At 33.5% G+C, this 18,571-nt stretch overlaps 1 protein-coding gene across 24 annotated transcripts in view; it reads right to left on the bottom strand.

Moving 5' to 3' along the window:
* MAP2 (microtubule associated protein 2) overlaps positions 1-18,571 on the bottom strand; it is a 350,338-nt gene that overhangs the window by 62,824 nt on the left and 268,943 nt on the right. The gene's annotated exons all lie outside the window — the stretch shown is intronic.

Raw genomic sequence — 18,571 nt, forward strand, 5'->3', positions numbered from 1 at the left:
CCTTGATCCTAATCCTGACATTATTGAATATATACCTCAGTAAAAAAATTTAAAAAATGCATACATGCAAATAACTACAATAGAAAATGAAACATGGTAAGTACATAATAACCACTTATCTTCAACTTATAAGGACAAACCATAGTTAAACTCTACACACAGCTCCTCTCCTAAGTAGATGGAATAAGGGTAGATGTTTCCAGAGTATCTGTTCTTCTAAAATAGGTTTTGAGCCTTGATGAAATCAGGCTTACCTTTACATAACAGGAAGAAGACTTGAATGAAATTTTCTTGAAGGAAAAGTACCCAAGAATGAGAGTTTTATAGGACTTTCCAAAGTTTGTGTTGTCTGATATAGTTAATAGGCCTTCATGAATCTAGGTTTACTGGTATGTCATAAGAGAAAGACATGAGGGAGGGATTCTTGAAGTAAAAGTGCTAAAGGATGAAAAAATAAACCTATGGAAAGCCTGGCTAGAAAAAAAAAACACCCTAGACACATGAGAAGGATGTTCATAGCAGGACTTCCTCACATTTGTAAAGTATTTTCCTTAAAAAAATACTTTGAGAAAATTGTTGGCAAACTGTTATTACCACTACTTTGCAGATCAGGAAACTGAGGCCCAGGAACAGTTAGTGGCTTGTCAAAGGTAAGAGAATAAATAATTGGCAAAGCTGGGATTTGATCCTGGGTAAGATTTTAAATCATGTGCTGTGCTGTAATTTTATTTTAATGTGGACTAATGTTATCTATTCATGTTAAATACAGAACTAAGAAGAGGAATAAAAAATAACTTTAAATCTTAATTTCTAATTTAAAGCTTTTGGAAATGAGATCACACTTCCTAATATTCTACATGAGTAGGCCTAGACACCTAAAAAGAGGAAAATCATATGACATTTTAAAATTCATAATCAATTGCATATTGTAGGTAAGCAAATATATTCATACATATTACATGTAAGTATGTATGTTCATATGACATATATTTGCTCCAGTAGATTTTAAAAGAAGGTAAAATGTTTTGACCTTTTCATATTTGCCTGATACTTAACCTCAATTTAAGCAATTCTTTATCACCATAATTTTAAATAGTTATTGCATAATTTGGATGGACACTTTTAAGGTACTGATCAAAAAGTAAGTATATTTAAACTAAGTTGAGTTTCAATTCATTATACTGAATTCTGGCCATTTATTTTATTACATTATTAATGTAATTAATTTGAAAATCAAGAAATGTATACTGTACTCCAAAGTCAAAGCTTGAAGGAAAAAGGTAAAGTTTCCAACTGACAAGTATTTATTAAGAGATTATGATATGCTAAGTACTGTGCTTGGTGTAGGGACATAAAGAATATACAAATATAAAGATTAAACAGTATTTGCCCTAAAAGAGCTCAGAAACAACATGTACATAGAACAATGAGCACAAAATATATGCAAAGTAATTTCTAGGGAGAAGATACTAGCAAATGGGGTGGAGGTGGAATCAGGCTAGATTTCTTGTAGGAGGTAAAAGTTGTTCTTTGAAGAAGATAAGATTCTATTAGGGAGAGTTGAAGAAAGAGGATATTCAATACATAAATGAAAGCCTATGGACAGATGAGATCATGGGAATTTAAAATGGATGAAAGTGTTGATTATGAGAAAACAGTGAACAAAGCAGTTTTCTTCGATCATAGAGTATATACAGAGTAGGGTGCAAAAATCATTTTCATTAAAAGGTGGAAAGATGGACTGGTCTTTGAGCCAATCAGAAGAGTTTGTGCTTTTACAAAGGCAAGAATCACTGGAACTTCTTTGTAACTATATATCATCTTTGTAACTGTGTGAAGGATGGACTGGAGAAGGAGAGACTAAAGATTGATATAACAATTGGAAGGTTATTGTAATTGCCAAAATAAGAGATGATAAAAGCCTGAACTCCTTTGGTGGCTATATGGAGGCAAGCTCAATTACGGGGATAGAATTAACAAGACCTCATGACTGATTGCAAAGGAGAGACAAAGGAGAGGGAAGAATTAAGGAAAATTCCAACATCACATGCTCGGAGAAATTTAATTCTGTGTTTCATGTTCATTCATAGTCAATTGGGTATGAATGTACAGGAATAGGATTGAAGTTGTCTAACCTGTTTTTTTTTTTCAAATGTTAATGATGCATTTTATTTTGTATACTTATAGTCATTTTCCCTTATGTCAAATCCCACTGAATTCTTCCTTGCAACAATGAAAAACAATTAAGCAAAACTGACAAGTAGAGTGATAACATTTAACAATATAAACATCCCATAACCATGGTTTCCCACTTCTCTCCCCAAAGGAGAGTTAGGATGTCTTTTATAACCTGTTCTACAAGGATAAGATTGATTCATTTCTTTTAAGTTTTTATCAATGATTATATAAATCAAATGCCATCTAATCTACTATTGTAAAAGATAATAGGTTCTTAAAGACTGGGGGAAACAGTGGTTCACAGTGTGGTATATGTAGTCAGGAATAACGGGATTCAAGTCCCTTGTAGATTTAGCTACCTCATCTAGAAATGAGGATAGTAACAGCATATAGCTTCATGGGGGTGTGAACATCAAATAAGGATAGAGCATTGCACACCTTAAAGTCACTATCATTATCATCAGGGCAGAATAGAAAAATGTTTATGAACCTAAATGTAGTGTATAAAACACTTGAATAAGATTTCAACCTTTAATCTTCCACTAACTAATCATGGCCACAACATGATGATTTCACATGGTTTCATTCATTCGCCAAATATTTATTAAAAAGCTATTATGTTCAAAGCTCTGCCAAAGAAGCTGATGAAAGCTCCATTTTCATGTCATTTCTTATCCACACATTCTTTTAAAAATGATGAATGGAAAAAATGTCATCAACATGGGCAAAGCCCTGTAAGTGATCTAGTCCAAACTCCTCAATTTTTGATAAAGAAAACAAATCTAAAAATCTAATCTACTGCTAGGATTAGACTGTTAAATGGCAGAATAGAGACATAAACTCAAAGAAATAATGTTATCAATTCATATATACATACACACATATATCAATATCTCTCTAATTGTCTATCTGTCTACCCACCTATACATATGTATGTATGTGTATATATATATATCAATCACTTGAAAAAGATGTTGCTTCCTAATAAAATTTTAATTGAAGCTGAAGGGCTAACTTTCTCCTAGATTCATTATCCCAAATTTACATGCAAAAAACAACAGATTATCATATACAGAGAAGGTGCCAAGCAATATGCATTGAAAAAGGGAGTTTTCCTATTAGGAATTCTCTGTACCAACAAAATCACAGGACTAGTTCCATTATAGTCACAAAGTGGTAGAGGCATTGTTTTGGATTTTTAAATGTCTGTACTTCTTTTTTTGAGGGTTACAAAAGTAAATACAACCAGTAGCAGTCCCCAAAAGTAAAGTCAGAGATAGCTAAATATTTCTATGTCTCATAGCCTAGATAATATGTAATGCCCCCAAATGAAATGAAATGAAATGAAATTTTAGGTTCATTTACAAAAACAATAATAGCCTCCCCAAAACTTTACATTTAGGAGATATGTTGGAGATAGGAGAGTGGGGAGGGGATTAGGATAGAAGTATAAGGAAATTCTTTCTTTTTCCATTTCCCATCTCAAAGACTTGCTGCCTGATTGAATGACTCAATGAACTTCATAATTCCTTTCTCCCTTCAACTATACAAAAAAGAGCTTGGTGTTTCTCATCTTATTATCAAGAGCCATTTTATATCATTTCTCCCCGGAGAAATTTCTTAATTCCCCCCTTTTATCAATTGCCAAAGCAAATGAAAAAATGAAATCAACCCAAGGGTTAAATGAAATGGAAGACCAGAAGTAAATAGCCACTTATTTGAGATCAGTGGTTTCTTTCATAATGTACTATAGAAAGAAATGGTAAACTATTTCAATATTTTTTTTTGCCACAAATCCCCTTGTGTAGCATTGTTTTAATATGGTCCACAGGGTCACAAAGGATTAAACACAATTGAACAACATTCTTATCTTTGAAACAACATAATCTTCTTGAGAAAATGTATTCACTTCCGGTAGAATGTTTATGTATTTATGGTAAATCACTTGTTCCCAAACATCAAGTTAGATAACCAGAAAAATCTGTAATTTATTTGAGACAGGTACGTAGCTGTTTTAATTTATCAAAAGAGTGCACCTTGATTTTGATTTAGTGATCACTTTATGTTTGTCTAGCAGTGATCCCTACCATGGAACTAAAGTGGAATCTTGGTCAACTTCATCCATGCAATGCATCTATTCAACTTATTTGATACTTATTAGAAAGTACAATATTCAGTTGTTGAGTGGGATATGCTTTATCATTGGTGTTTTGGATATATCGCAATTATTTTATTCCTATATTTGGAGGGTACTGCCCAAAGAAACTCTCTCCTTTTAATTACATTAAGGGTATAAATTTATTATATAAAATGGCATTATATAGCCTGTATAATATAGTATTATATGTATGTATATAGTTTAAATATTGATACTTAAGTCATAGATAGCACTAAGATTTTTGAAATGAGAATTTCACAATTGCAGAGCTTGTCCATTTTATAGCTTAGAAATGATTTTTAGGAGTTACAGTTCAAAAATTCATCACCTCTCTGCCAAGCTGGTGAAAAGTCTCTTGAATATGATTGATTAGGCATAGTGTAGAATAGAGTGCTGAGCCTGAGGTCACCTTTCATGTTTAAAAGCTGTGTAGCCATAGGCAAGTCACTCACTCTCTGCATGCTTCAGTAACTCTCTAAGCCACCAATGGAAGAATCTCTCCACAAAATCACACAGATGTTTTGTGTATTCACAGAAGATTTGCCAGACTTTGGATCTGTGATCCACTTTAATCATACAACACTGGTTAACAGCTAAGTCTCATCACTCACGCTGATATAGTTCCTTTAGTCAATCTGGGGACAGGAAAAGTGTATAATATTGTTGTGAGGAAGTCACAAAAAATAAAATTTTAATCAGAGTAAATAAAAATAAAACCAAACAATTTTTAGGGAGTTTTAGCAAGTAAAGTTGATTCTGGGGTTTCCTTGGGATAGATATTTTGTGACAGAGAAAGCTCAGTTACTGCGATAAAAACAGTAAGTTCACTGAAAAAAAGGAGAGAGAGCCTCATCCTAATGGAGTTTATAAATAGGAGAACTACTCTGGAATTGATATCCTTAGATAATGGCTAGAGGGACTTAGGCTTTTAGTTAGGGTTCAGTTAAAGTTCAGGAAAGAGTAATGACAAATATACAAAATAAACTCAGGGTAAAGAGATTCATAAAACCCAAACACTGGAAATCTGACAATTTAAAGAGCTTTTTTGTTTGTTTTAATTATGGGCTTTTGTTTCCTACACGCCAAATTTAGTCTCCAGTCAATTCCTTTATTTTCTCTCTGTTATAACTTCCCCAGCTCTTCTGTCTTAAATAAATAGCAATGAACAGTTAATAAAAAGAAAAAACCAGGAATTAAGTCCAGGAAGGTACATATAATATCTTCTCAAAATTGTGTATATCAGTATCTTTTCCTATTCAAAATACTGTGATACCCTACCTCCAATTTTAAATGGTGGCAGAGATGGTGATAATGAGGGAACCCTCAAAGAAGAGATAAAGGATATGATCATTTCTGCTTCTTTTTGCTATTGTTTAGATGTATTTTCTAGTAGACCTATTTTCTAAGGATACAAACTAAATAACAAAATGAGTAATTACATACAGAGGTCATGGGGTAAGGATCCAGAATTCTGGAAAGCAATATTCAATGAACTTCTCCAAAAGAATTACAGAATTCAAGTGCTAGAGAGATCATAGAAGCTATTTGGGCTGACCTATTGCCAATTAAGAACCATTTTACAACATCCACAGGATGTTGTATTTTCAGAGGTAATCATCTATCATCTGCTTGATTGCCTAAAGTAATGGAGAACTCATTAACATAAGGGACAGCTTATTGTACTCATAGGTAGCTTGTTTACTACTATCACTACTACTACTACTATTACTACTAGCTAATATTTATATAATATAGTGCTTACTATGTGTTAAGCACTTGAGAATTATTATCTCATTTGATCCTCACAATATCCTTGGGGAATAGTTGCTACTGTCATCCCCATTTTATAATCGAGGAAAATGAGGCAGGTAGAGGTCAAGTAATTTGCTCAGGATCATACAGCCAGTAGGTATCTGAGACTGGATTTGAACTCAGGTCTTCCTGATTATGCCCAACACTCCATTCACTGCTCCACTTGCTTCTGTGACGCCTCCAGCAATTGGTCCTCATTCTAACTTTTGGGGTTAAGTAGAATGACTTCCTTTTTCCCATTATGGTCTTTAAATTATACAATGATAGTGATTAAATGATTTTGGAATGGTGGTGAGTCCCCTCTCTATCCTAATGTCATTTTCAAGAAATATCTCTGGGTCTCTTCCTTCTCTAGAGCTCTGTTAGAATGCAAGCTCCCTAAGGGCTTGGACCATGATTTTCCCTTTGTATTCACAGCATTTAGTACCTGCTAGGAAATATGAGTTAAATACATGCTAGTTGATTTCACTATGTTCTAATTTATTTACATCTTTCCTCAAGTGTGATATTTTATTTTGAACTTTATGTGTTTTGATTCATGAAAAATTCTTTACTTGGTGACACAGCAAAGGAAAATGGTAGTGACAAAATATCTATCTATATCTATATCTATCTATCTGTCTGTCTGTCTGTCTACTTATCATCTATGTGTCTATCCATCTATTATACTATTATGAAGTAGAGGCAGCTGGATGGCATAGTAGATAGAGTGGTGGGTCAAGAATTAGGAAGACTCATCTGAGTAAATTCAAATTCTGCTTCAGATACTATTAGCAGCGTGATATTGGACAAGTCACTTCATCCTATTTACTCCAATTTCCTCATCTGTAAAATGAGCTGGAGAAGGAAATGGCAGACCCCAATATCTTCAGCAAGAAAATCCCAAATGGAATCACGAATAATTGGACACTACTGAAACAACTGAATAATGTTAGAGGTGAACAAAAAAAGTAGGTGACAAAATCTACTCAACAAAAGGACTCCTTGACATCTGAAAAAAGCAGTGACAATCTATAAAAGGCAATGTTTTAATTATATCATTAAAATGTGGAATTTGGTTCCAAAGATAATATTTCCTATGAAAAAACATCCTCCTTGCCCTGTATTTTGGAGACAAATCTTCATTTAAGTTACTTCATCTGACAGTGTATAGGTCATTTGATAACAGAATACATAGAAACACATTTGACCTATGTCTCCCTGCCATGTTAATAATGATCTATTCACTAAAGGACTGTTTTTATCACCACTCTACTAAGAGTATCCACAGCTACTGACATTTAATTTATTTCAACTGTAATGCTCTAAAATGTACATAATATATTTTCTACAATGTCTTTCTGGCATTAGAAAAGGTCCTGAGGCACTAAACTGCCCAGACATTTATTACTATTTCAAACTGTGAGATTCTTTCATCATTATGACTCATTCTTCACTACTTCAGTGAGTATTTTCAATCTATTCTAAAACTGTCTTATAGCTCTAGTAAAATAGCTCCTCAGTACCAAACGGACATTTGTTACCTCCCCATATAATTCTATCAAAATTGCTCCCCACTATCCCCTGGCAATAAATACAGCAGATTGGAACTTGTCCAGTGGCAGTGGAAAGTTACAGTAAGCTCCCAAAAATAGCTTACAGAGAGAACATGTTGTTTCACCTCTTCCAGCCTCAGTTTACTCCTCTATAAGATGAAAGAATAAAATATTTGGACTAGATAATCTCTAAGATCCTTTCTAGCTCTGATATGCAATGATTCAACGTATATGAGTCCATCTCGGGCACACACAGAACTTTTTTTTTTTCCCTCTAACGTGTAACCTTTAGGTTATCATCAAGACCAGCTGGGATTGCTTGAATATTCACAATTTTACTAATTAGATTCAGAACAAGAAATCCAAAGAAACTTGGCATATCCCTGAGAGGGTGTTTATGCTGATTTTTTTGCAGGCTGTAGTTTAAAGATGAGAGGCAAGGTACAATGACAATAAATACAACCAGATGGAAAGAAAAGCCGACAATTTTGCTATGTTTAAGGAGGAAAAGGTATAATAATACTATGTGAAAAGAAATAAAATAAAGCAAGTCTACCATAAGCTTATGAAACAAGGAAAACAAAACATTTTCAGACAGAATGCTCCTGTCAAGAAAAGGTTTCTCTCAGTAGGGTACAGAACGGTTACCCAGGAAACCAATGCTAATTGCTGGCAACATGGAAACTTGTCAACAAGGGAAGCACTGTGTAGTGTATAGCTCTCTGCTAAATAAATGCTCTTGATTAATCCCGAAAAAAAGGAAATAAGAAAAGTTCTTTGCTCTTACCACTGGTTAATTTGAAAAGTAAATGGTGCCCATGAAACTTGTTTCTTCACATGCAATTGATAATGAAGGAAACTGAGGGACCAGCTTGCCTTTTGGTTTTCTTGGCATTTCTGCATTAAAAAATTCATAATATATGCCAGATTCTCTGGTCTCGTGTCTGGCCAGACTCCTATTAATTATACAAGGAATCTGACCACAGTACAGAATGAAGAGCTTGATCTGTTAGCTTTCTCTAAGGACATTTATTATTAAAAACAGGTATGCATATTTCCTTTTCTGGATAACTGATATAACATGATGTAGTATGACTAACAGATATACCCTTCTGGTTAGTATACACCTCTTCATATAGAACAATGCATTAGAAATTGCACTGACTGGCAATATTTACATTTTTGATATTTCCTATAAGGGTGAAGGAACTACATGGATATTGTTGTGAAATCATATGCCCTTTTAGAGAATATAACTTTTCTCTGTGATATCTAGTAGCTCACTTTTAATGAAATGACAGAGAACATGTATATAATCAACATGTTTTGTCTCTTTTCCAGGAAATGAGCTTTTGTCTCAAGATCAATAAGATTGATTTGTTCATTCAATGAACATTTATTGAGTGACTATGTACAAGTCACAATGTTAGGTCCAATAGGGGATATAGAACTAAATAACACATAATATTTGTTTTTAAGGACCTTAAACTTTAATAGAGAGGGCAGAAGATATGTATTTTTCACATTTTTTTCAATGGCGTTGATGGCTTTGGGTTGAGATTTATCCATAATTCTTCCTGGATGCTCATTTAGGAAATTAATATCCTAGAATTTGAATTATAGTCTATGTCAATGCAAGATTTTTTTCTTCTGTGTGCTTCTGTATTAGGGCAAACTCTAAAGCTAGTTTCATTGTCACCATCTTCTAGTCAAATAAAACTCTTTGAGCATTACATTAGCTTGCTAAGGGTTTGATATAAGAAATTGGCAAGAAAGGGTAGAAGTGAAAAGACAGAGATGTTAGATCATGGAAACAGCCACATGAAGCCCATAGTTCACAAGGGAAGAAAAGATACATGAAAGATCAGACTGGAAATGACTTCTTTGTATCTTAATAGAGTAAGATGACTTTAGAATCCTTCCAGTCCTAAATTTGTGATCTTTAAAACAAAGGTATTAATAGACATTTCCCGGGACTGGCACCCAGTTGGGGAAAAGGAAAGACTAGAGCTCAGTAAATTATGATGGTAATTAGTAGAGTAAATTAGCATTTGAAACCCAGGTCTTTCTGACTCCAAGCTATTGTATTATCTACTATAGTATCTGGGTGTCTTTACTGCTGTGATGCTGTACAGATCCCTTCTCTGCTTCCTATTCATAATGGGAAGGTAACTATTGGTTCTAGAAGAATATTTTCACAGAACCCAAGTATTAGCAGGTTCTACTAAGCCAGGCCTGAAAACCACCTGTGTGTCTGTCACCTGATTTAGGAGAAGGGACAGCTGGTGATACTATTTGGCCATAGTGACTCAGAGAGAACATACTAAAACACAGAGAGGTTGAGATTGGCATACTAATGAAACCATGTACCATTTAAAATACCGAAGAATCTTAGAAAAGATATGCAATTACTAGTAGAGACTGTAATGCCAGAGAAACTGAGGCAAGATAGAGATTAGAGAGTTTTTAATATTTTATTTGGATTTCTGAGAGGGAGAGATTGTGCTGGGGGCATGCTGATGTCCAAAGCATCCAGCAGCAAATGTGAGTTCTCCATGACATATTTATACACAGTAGCTAAACAAAGGCAGAGGGGTGGAGTCCAAACTCTGGTGGGTGGGAATCTTCAGGCAGGAACCATCAATCTGGTTCTGACAGGTTAGGGGATAGGACCATAAATTCCAACAAACTGGGAGTTAAAGAAGTGTCCAGCTTAGAGCCAGGAAATCTGGACTCTCCTTTATCTTGAATTTATACACTGACAATTTATAACTTTAGAGTAAATAGCCCTGAGTTATATCAGTCTTAAGGGGGGGGTTTGCAACTAAGGGAATTGAAGCAGAACAATTGGGGAAACTGAGGCAGAACCAATTAGGGAAACCGAGGCAGGACAATTTAGGGAAACTGAGGCAGAACAATTTAGGAAAACTGAGTAAGGACAATAAAAGGGAACTGTGGCACAACAAGACCACATAACCATTAAGTAAGGATGGCAAGCAGTAAAAGTAGTTTTTAATTGGAAGGGTCATTATATGATGATTTCTATTAATTAAAGCAATAAAAAATGCTAATATTTCAAAGTCTTTGCTTGAATTTATAATGATGACAAAAAGCAAAGGCATGTATAAAAGTTCACCTTTTCAATGCCAAATACAATCTGGAATGAAAGTGCTTCTTTTGATGCTCAATTAATAAAGAAACTCTCATGAGAAATAGGATTTTAAAAAAATTTACTTTGCAAGGTGACAATTTCCTTTACTTAAAGGGCAAAAAAAAATCAGTGATAGAAAATATAAAAGTGTTCTTTGACAATTCATTTTTTAACATACAGATAACTATTTACTAATTTTGCTTTGAGATCTGCTGAATTAAAATTGGACATTAGTGATATCAGTTGGACATAGAGAAAACTATATTATTATTAATGAGTCTGATAGTTTAATTATAGAGGATCATCAGGGTTTAGTGGATAGAGATCTGTTCCTGAAACCAGGAAGTCCTGAGTTTAAATCCTGTTTTTGACACATTCTGATTATTTGGATGCAGCTTCTAGGAGAAATATAGCACTAATCTTGAGGTCCCCAGACCTTAGGAGTGCGGTTCTAACAATCTGTTTGTCAATGATTCTAAAGTTTCCTAGCCTTAGGAATACTGTAGTATATAGTTTTACAAACATTGCTGACTGTCAAACAGATAATCTGTTGGTTGTGATAACCAGGTTCCTGAGACAATACTGAATAGACCATCCCTCAAACCTACTTGTAAACCATAAAATTAACAAATAAATAACATGAAGCTCTAGTCTCTCTTAATTTTTCCTATAAAGGTATCTTCTTGTTCCTGGTTCTTTGCTAAATCCTTTTGCATCTTAGCCCTTAAGTTAGAATTAGAATTGAAGTTTTTCCCCTTCCCATTCTCCCATGCCATGTGGTATCTCCCCTAACTTCACAATCCTACTTCTCCTTACAGCTAACTCTTTTAGGGTGCTAAGTTTCTTTCATGGTTCAGCCTGACAGCTAAGGGCATTCCCAATCTCATAGGGTAATTATGAGTTCCACTGAGGAAGTTGTCTTATATGCTCTTCTACTCTATTTCATATTTACCTTTTCTGGTATTTATTGTTTCCCTCCATTTTGTCTGTAACCCATCCCTCTAAATAACTTACTTTTTACCAAAGAGACTGGCCATTGTGAATTTTTCACATGACCAAACTCCAACTTTTGGTGCTTGCCATTATTTGATGCCAAATCCCACATCATGGATTACATCACTGATTATATAACCCTGGGCAAGGAAATTAATTTTGGAGTGTTTTTGGCAACTATCTACTTTGTAGCATCAAAGACTAAGTATAAGTTGCAGAGAAGATGCTAACTTGCAATGATTAAATGCATTTTTTTTTATCTAGGACTTTTCTACACCTCCCCCCCCCAAAAAAAAAAAAAAAAACAACAAACAAAACTACAAGTCCAGTACTTAGTTCCTATATTAATTATTAGTGTAAAAACTGGATAGTATAATAAGTAAAGTTATGGGCCTTGAATGAAGAAGACCTGAATTCAAATCTCTCTGCTTATACTTACCACTCTGCAAAGCTAGCTAAATTACTTTGATCTCTGTCTTTAATCCCCTAACACGAAATAAAATGTCTATGTAATCCTCAGACTGACAAAATCATAAAGTTTTCATATGTTGCCTATATGATCTCCCTACCATGATAAATCTTCCAAGTAGAACTTAAACGATGAGACCCTGGGTTTTTCATGTTTTCACAAAAGTTAAGGTACTCCAATACAAACGATTTTTTTACCCTGTTACTTCTGGACTCTCTCTTTGTTAGAAATGACTAGATTAGGTTCAAATTTATTGAGAATTAAATTTTAAAAAATAATTACATTTGTCTTCTTATAGTCCTCCTTCTATAAAACATACTGTAATCAAGAAATACCACATTTATCAACACAGAACTTTATTTGGAATCTATTAAAAAGCCACAAAGAAGACTTATATGAATTATATTGAGAATGAGGAAAATTAAGCTCCATAAAAACATCCTAAATAACTTAGTAAACTACGTCATCTGTGAGTGTATTCAAAGGGGCAAAATGAGTGAAAGAGTGTTATATTCCAGCCACAACAAGGCTCCCCAGGAAACATATTTTCCCCCTCAGAATAGTACTATCATTTCCATGTTTCTTACATACATGTATACATTTCTAGTCACATATTCAGAAACCATGAACCAAGCAGAAGGTCTCCCTTTGAGACCTCAAAGTAGCTAAGTTTCTCTGAGATCATTTTCAGGTCCTTTTGCCTTTAAGCAACCACCCCTCTGAAAATTTCCTGCTGTTTCCAACATAATACTCTATGCTTTTATTACTGAGCTTGTGGTTTGGTGCTGTTTTCATAAAGATATTTTTATTACAAAAGCATAGAATCACCTAAACCTGGAGCATTTGGAGATTTCATTTTAAGTTAGAGCTTTTGTCATATGCTCCTGGATAATGGCAAAAATTAAGATGAAATTAAGAGGCAGGGATCATGCCATTTTCAAACAGGAAGAAAAGCCCATTGGAATGTATTAGAAGTGAAACTGGAGTTTGGGTATTGTCTTATATAATGTCATATATAACATAGCCAACAAAAACATTTCTATGAAATCAAGAAAAATATTTTAAAATAGGAAATGCATTTTTAAAAGAAATCTTTGAATAGAAAAATAAGTACATTTGTTAATGTGAGATTTTTTCACTAGATTGGGGAAAGATAGTCACTTTATTTTTACATCACATTTTTATATCTAACAAAATAAAAAATAGAATAATTTTTACTTAATACTGGCAAAGAAAACATTACTCCTTGATAGATTTTGATTAATCAATCAGTCTTCTTAATTTTCCAGAAGTAAACATAGGTTGGAGGAATTTTTTCCTTTGGGCAATGATTCCCATTTATGGAATATCTAGACAATTAATTATTCAATCAACAAGCATTTATGAAGTGTCTATTATGTGCTAGCTACTAGGTTAATCCTGGAAATATAGCATAGCAGATACATTGTTGGACTTGAAATCTAGAAGACCAGGTCTTTTAATTGCAGGTCAGACTGTAGCTATGTGTCTCTAACTTTCCTCTTCTTTAAAACAGTTATAATAATATAATAATAATATAAAAAATAAGGTTATCTAAAAGTGCTATTGTGAGAAATGAAATAATGTAAGTAAAGTGATAAATAAATGTTAGTTATAATTATTAGGTATCTCAAATGGAGAAGCTTTAGTTAGCTTCTAAATTACTGATTCTGGGTAGAATGAGAAATGATGAGTAATAAAAACAAACCATAAACCTAATTAACACTTCAAAATTATATATTTATGAGGTGATGGTTGAATAATTTAAGAAGATTCCCTAATATATCAATTACTTTATCTCAAAATCAATAGTAGTCTGATTTATGAATTACTTGTTTAGGAACTAAAAGCAAAAATTGTCACTTTGTTGTGAGGTAAATAGCATATTTTAAAGTACCATTTAACTTTCTTAATCATTATCAAAGCTTTTTGGTACTTCAATTGACTTCATTGATTTGAGTATTCCTTTCAATGGTGCCGGTTGCTACAACAACCCTGTGTTTTCTCCTACTGTGTAGCTTTTATCCATATTCTTTCTTAAGTTCTCTCAGAAGTCCTCCTCTAGATCTTTTTAATATTATGAGAGCAACAGTGCTACACCCAGACTATCCATCTCTTATTTCTTGCTCTTGTTGTATGATCAACCAATTCATTTCTCTCAAGTAACATAATACTATAGTCATATAATCTTGGCTTTAATACATAAAAAAATGATAGAGTTACATGACCTACTTGTTTAGAAAGAATAAGCTACAGGAGGAAAAAATGGGCATTCATGTTGATCAACAGTATTTACTGAGAATCTAATGTAGAAACCACATGCATGGGCTCTATGGAATTTTGGGTACCTTTTTCCATTGGTGTTTAAGACTTGAATCAGTTCCCTAAATTAGCTAATCCTAATTTATTTTTTCCTCAATAGTGTTAATTCGCTTCTGTCTTTAAAATAAAGACACTGCCTTTGAACCTATGTATTGACTTTCAAGATAGCATATTTATGTTCTTTTTGAATTAAACTTTTTGCCTTATTTCCTGTATGAGTTTAAAATTCACAGGAAATCCATGGAATCTAGTCTATCTGATTCTTTTAGTCTCTTAATTTAAGAAATAGTAATAGCTTCTTTCCATTCACTATCAACATTTTACTGTCAAGAAAGTTCTTCAGGAAATGGGAGTTATTCCTTGTTTTCTGCCCCCTTTCCTATGCTATATGCGTAGGAATCATGTATGCTGCAATCTCAGAAGAATCAAAATTGGAAATGACCCAAAAGGCAATGGGAAGATGAAGTTAAGGTGGGTGCAAGTAGATTCTGGAATATTATCAATGATGAATATTTAAAGTGGTTTAACAACATCTAGAATCTGTATGCCTGGAAAAGGAGGTAGATTGATTATGAGAGATAAAAGATGAATGGCTTTGATAACCCATAAGGAAGACTACTGTTATGTTCAATAAGTCTTCTATAGAAGACTTCTTATTGTTGTTGTTGTAGTTTGTCTTAGTTCTTGAAGGGGAGGTGATGCCATGACTTGCAAATGAATTAGATTTAAGTGAGGGTGAACTGTGCAAGGTTACCTGCTTCTAGAATATTGGGAATAAGCATTGCATAGCACAAATAATAACAATAAAACATAGTTAAGCTGTGAGCTATTCCAAAGGGGAGCATCAGCATGCAGAGATCATAGATCTGTTGAAATATTCAAGTAACTACTGACTAGTTAAAAAGCTTATGTTGTTGATTTTTTTGCTATACTGCTTAACATATAAATCATAAAAAATCATTAATTCATATGAGTAATATAATTGAAGGGGAAATACCCTGATGTTCAAATAATTTTTATCTGTAAATGCTTTTTTTGAAAGAAATAAAATAGCAATATTATTAGAAGTCCCTTCTCTGGTATCATTTAAAAATACAAGATAAACAACCATCTGTCTAAGATAATTTAGGTATGATTTCTTAAGGAATAATGAGAAAAGACTGAATATTTTGACTTCAGTCATCCATTTATGTGGTCCAAGAGTTAGATAATCCATTTGCCAAAAATGAAATAAACGGGCTCAAAGATGAGATCATTCTTATTTTAAAACTAGAATCTTTGTTTTTTGTTAAAGCCTTTTATTTTTCAAAACATATGCATGAACAATTCTTCAATATTAGCCCTTACAAAACCTTGTGTTCCAATTCCCCCCCCTTTCCCCATGCCCTCCCTAGATGGCAAGTAGTCCAATATATGTTAAACATGGTAGAAATATATGTTAAATCCAATATAAGCATACATATTCATACAATTATTGTGCCACACAAAAGAAAAAGTGAAGCAAAATAAAATGCAAACAATAACTAAAAGAGTGAAAGTGCTATATTGTGAACCACACTTAGTTCCCACATTCCTCTCTCTGAGTATAGTTGGTTCTCTTCATCACTGAACAAATGGAACTGGTTTGAATCATCTCATTATTGAAGAGAGCCATTTCCATCAGAATTGATCATATAATCTTGTTGCCGTGTATAATGGTCTCCTGGTTCTGCTCATTTCACTTAGCATCAGTTCATACAAGTCTCTCCAGGCCTTTCTGAAATCATCCTGTTGGTCATTTCTTATTCCATAACATTCATATGTCATAATTTATTCAACCATTCTAAAACTAAGTCTTGAAGAAGGAAGGGGTATTTGTTTTTAGTATTCCTTTAACAATATTTCAAGAGCATTTCAAATTTCTAACCACCTGTCAAACAAATGAAGCTCAGTTAACATAATGAACTATAAAAGGTTACTTAACTATTCTGCTGTGCAATTACTAGATCTAGTTAAGCAATCTCTACTTTATATATTTTTTTCTAGTTCAGTATATTCTACTATCCATGGGTCATATTGAACAAAAGATGTTCAAAACTGTCAATCACACTCCCCTACAAACCATCATAACTTGCTAACTTCTTTATTACTGTTAGAATTCCTATCTGGCTAGTCCTTCAAGCTCATAGCTTTGATATAATTTTTAACTCATCTCTTTTCTTTTCCCCTATTTTTGGTACTTTCCAATTTTTCCTGCTTCTTTCCTCCAGATACCAACTTTGTGTGAACATATGGGATTTAGATTATTCCAATGGCTTGTTGGTCCTCCTCCTTGACTTCAGTATTTTCTCAGTAGCCTCTTTCCCTCAAAAATTATCTCTACAATCAAAATGACCTATTGGAAAAATTTGGTGATCCAAATTAAATCTTATTATTATTAATTTTTTTTCCTGAGGCAATTGGGGTTAAGTGACTTGTCCAGGGTCACACAGCTAGGCAGAGTTAAGTGTCTAAGACCATATTTGAACTCAGGTCCTCCTGACTTCAGGGCTGGTCCTCTATCCACTGTGCCACCTAGTTCCCACCAAATTAAATCCATGATAAAATGAATGAATTGGAGAAATTATTGAAAGGCAAATAATTTAAGCATTCCAATTTATGTGGCTTAAAAAAGCACACTCTTCACCAAAACCCTTTAAGATAATTAACCTATAGATAGTGGAAAGAGTTCAGGACTAGAAATTACAGGCTCTGGATTAGTCTTGAATCTGATACTTAATAGTCGGGTGTCATTGGGCAAGTCTGGCCCTTAGAGTTGGACTAGATAACTTCAACAATTGCTTCCATAGCAAGATCTCTATTTTACCAATATGAAAAAAAAGACTCAGACTGTGGGAACTGAATTATGGATCACAACATAGAATTTTCACTTTTGTTGTTTGCGTGCATTTTGTTTGCTTTCTCAAATTTTTTCAATTTTGATCTGATTTTTCTTGTGCTACATGATAATTGCATAAAAATGGATTTAACATATATATATATATTTTAACATATTTAACATATATTAGACTACTTGCCATCTAAGGGAGAAGGTGGGGGAAAGGGAGAGAAAAATTTGGAACACAAGTGTTGCAAAGGTCAATGTTGAAAAAGTATCCATGCATATGTTTTGAAAATAAAAAACTGTAATAAAAATAATAAAATTAAAAAAAAAACAAAAAAGAAAATGAAGGAGAATAATGCTTCTGCTCTCCATCTTCTAGAGTTTTTTTTTCAGAAAAGGACTTCACAAAACTCAAAGGTTTGTGTTCTTTTCTTAATTGAATTTGGTTGTTTCTGAACTAATGCTTGCTTAAGAGCTATTGAGAATGAATAATTCTTAGGATTTCAATATAATTCAAATCAGTCATAAATCCATGAACTATATTACTTTATGATTTTTTAAGAGGACAAAGAAAAATGTTAAGGAAAAATCATACAATTCCATTTATATTATATACATATCAATACATCAAGGACCTATGATCAATGTTTTTAAAATAATATTTGGTATCTAAATAAAAAGTGGCATAAATATGGTTGTCCAGGGCATAAGTTTTACTATTATATGGCTCAACGATGATGTTGCTTCTGAAATCCATTTTCAGTAATCGTAGCTGGATTGTGACTCATACTGCTAGACTTGCTACAGTGAGTGTATGCAGCCATACGGTGCCCTTTTCCCTAGGGGCCTCATGATGCCAACTCAGATATTGTTTAAACTATTAGATCTGCAATGCAGCACCAGCTGCACTATTTATCTGTTCCCAAGATTAATTTCTAGACAATTCCCCAGACTATTAAGAGACATGCTGCCATGTAACTTATTCAGAAACAGTGAGAGAGTGTGCGTGTATTGCATGTGTGTGTGTGTGTGTGTGCCATGAGTGTTCATGTGGCTTGGGGGAAGGATGGAG

The sequence above is a fragment of the Antechinus flavipes genome, chromosome 3 (assembly GCF_016432865.1).
Source record: "Antechinus flavipes isolate AdamAnt ecotype Samford, QLD, Australia chromosome 3, AdamAnt_v2, whole genome shotgun sequence".
NCBI lineage: Eukaryota > Metazoa > Chordata > Mammalia > Dasyuromorphia > Dasyuridae > Antechinus > Antechinus flavipes.